The 2,694-nt window shown below is 48.4% G+C and overlaps 1 long non-coding RNA gene across 1 annotated transcript in view; it reads right to left on the reverse strand.

The window, feature by feature from the left end:
• The window catches only part of LOC116080521, a 7,222-nt gene that overhangs the window by 1,066 nt on the left and 3,462 nt on the right, over nt 1–2,694 (reverse strand). The window lies entirely within an intron of this gene.

Consider the following 2,694-nt stretch of genomic DNA (forward strand, 5'->3'; position numbering starts at 1 on the left):
TTTGAGACCTAGTCTCCTGTAGCCGCTCAGACCCTTGGACTTCTTTTGCAGCACAAGTAGCTTTGAGTCTTTTATCCTGCCTCAGCCTCCAGTAGCTAGGATTATAGGCTGTTGCCACCAAGTCTGGCTTACTAGCATTATTTCTACACCACCAATTTTGTGTCATAGCATTAATAGAAAACCAGCTCAGTATAGTCCATGGAAAACCCAGAACAAGAAGTCAGCACACACACTACCAGTAATATCTGCAGAAGACCATGGACTCGGTCAGAGTGGAGCTCAACATTTGCCTAATACACCAAGCGAACACAGGTAGAGTTCAAAGGCAGGACTTGCAAACCATTGGTTGGTTCCTGGAGGCTCTGGAATGGACTGAGCAGCTAACTATTAAGTTGTGGGGGGTGGGGGGGGGCGTGTAAGCTCTCTTGCTCTGCAGACACCTTCAGAATTCAACGCTGGTTGCTGTTCTCAGGGCCTGCTCTGTTCTTGGAGCTGTGCTGTTGATGTACTGTTTTCTTTGTTCAATTAAACTCTACTTCCTACAATAGGACTAAGGAATTCTTCTTTCATCAACACAATTATATCAATAATTAAATATGAAATGTGTGGACCCAGCTACTAAATACTGGGCTTGTCAGACCAGATTGGTTTAAACTCCAGCTATGTACCATTTATGAAAGGTATTGTTCTGAGGTAATTTCACAAGAGAATACACGGAGAGTCTTTTATTATTATTATTATTCATTTGACATCCTGCTTACTGCAACCCTCCTGGTCATCCCCTCCCATAATCCTTTCCCCTATCCCCCCATGCCCTCCTCCTCTGAGTGAGCAGGGCCTCCCCTGGGTATCCCCCTCACCCTGCCACATCAAATCTCTGCAGGGTTAGGCACATCCACTCCCACTGAGGCCAGACAAGGCAGCCCAGTTAGAGGAACGTATCCCACGTACAGGCAACAGCTTTTGGGATAGCCCCTGCTCCAGTTGTTCAGGACCCACATAAGACCAAGCTACACATCTGCTACATACATGCAGGGAGGCCTAGGTCCAGCCCATACAGACACTCTTAAAGCACAAAGAAGTATTGCCAGCCAGTGACTGCAGGGGAACTAAATCAAATCATGCAGCCCAAACTGCTCTGTTCTTTGCCTTTTATGCACAGACATCACATCCTGGTTGACACCAGAATAGTTAGTGAAAGTGGAACTAGAGAAGCCAAAAGGCAGGGCTAGGACATTTAGAGACTTTCCTAGATCCTGACACTACAGACACTTCAGTGGCAGCTGTGGGGGCCTACGTGCTGGGTTCTGAGGTCAGAATGGTGCTGCTCACAGGCTTTCAGTTGTGCTAAGGTCTTAGGCCTGTTTCAGTACACTTAAAAGAGAAAAACACTAAACGGCTACGGGGAACCCTTACACTTGTAGTCCCAGATAACTGGAGTGAGTATAACAACACCTCTAGTCCCAGCTAACTGGAGTGTAAGACGCCACCCCAGTTCAGTGCCCTGCAGTCAGAGCCAGTTAACTTGCCCCTGATGCATCATGGCAGCGATTTCAACTTCATTCAGCCATCTTCACTGGGACATCTAAGCAGACTTAATACAGCAGGCCTCTGGCCTCTTCCTGCTGTTCATCCTCTCATCCTCAAGGATGCTATCCCAGATTTCTGCACAGGGGGGCAGCATCGTGCCAGATGAGCCACTCAGCAACTACCAATCTTCCAAGAACCAGCCTCAGAAATCCCAGGTTGTTGACTGTGGGAGTAAGAGAGCTCAAGGGCCCCAGGAGAAGACAGCCCTACAGAGTCAACTAAGCAGCGCTCAGAGGGGCTCATAGAGACTGAAGCAGCAATCATGTAGCCTGCATGGGTCTGTGCTGGGTCCTCTGCATATGTTATGCTGGTTAGTTTGGGAGTTTGTAAACTCGTACCAGTGGAAGTTGGGGGTGTCTCGGACTATTTTGCCTGCACCTGGGACCCCTTTTCTCCTACTGAGTTGCCTTGTCCAGCCTTGATGTGTGGGTGCACCTGGGGAAGAGGGAAGGCAATGGTGGGACCTGGGAGGAGTTGGGGGAGGGGAAACGGCAGTCTCCATCTATTGTATGAGAGACGAATAGATAAAAAGAAAAAAAGTTTAAAAAAATTAAACAGAACGCACCTGAAAAGAAAGGAAGGAAAGAAAACAAAATTCCAATTTGTAGCTGATTACCTTCTTTGCAACTGGCCTGAAGTTGGGGACAGTATGAGACTGAATCCTCATCCCATGGGGTCTGATGCTGGCCATGCAGATAGGATCAGAAGGATGATGTCCCCAAGCACTGTGGGAGTCTGATTGCCTGTGTGCTAGCTGGAGAAATACCCACCACACTTAGGATTACAGTCTGAACTGTATCGTGAGGGTACAATAGAAGACTGTGGGTGTACTGGCTGGTTTTTTATGTCAACTTGACACAGGCTGGAGTTATCACAGAGAAGGGAGCTTCGGTTGGGGAAGTGCCTCCATGAGATCTAGCTGTGGGGCATTTTCTCAATTAGTGATCAAGAGGGTAGGGCCCCTTGTAGGTGGTGCCATCCCTGGGCTGGAAGTCTTGGGTTCTATAAGAGAGCAAGCTGAGCAAGCCAGGGGAACCAAGCCAGTAAGGAACATCTCTCCATGGCCTCTGCATCAGCTCCTGCTTCCTGGCCTGCTTGAGTTCC

The sequence above is a fragment of the Mastomys coucha genome, unplaced genomic scaffold (genome assembly GCF_008632895.1).
Source record: "Mastomys coucha isolate ucsf_1 unplaced genomic scaffold, UCSF_Mcou_1 pScaffold6, whole genome shotgun sequence".
Lineage (NCBI taxonomy): Eukaryota > Metazoa > Chordata > Mammalia > Rodentia > Muridae > Mastomys > Mastomys coucha.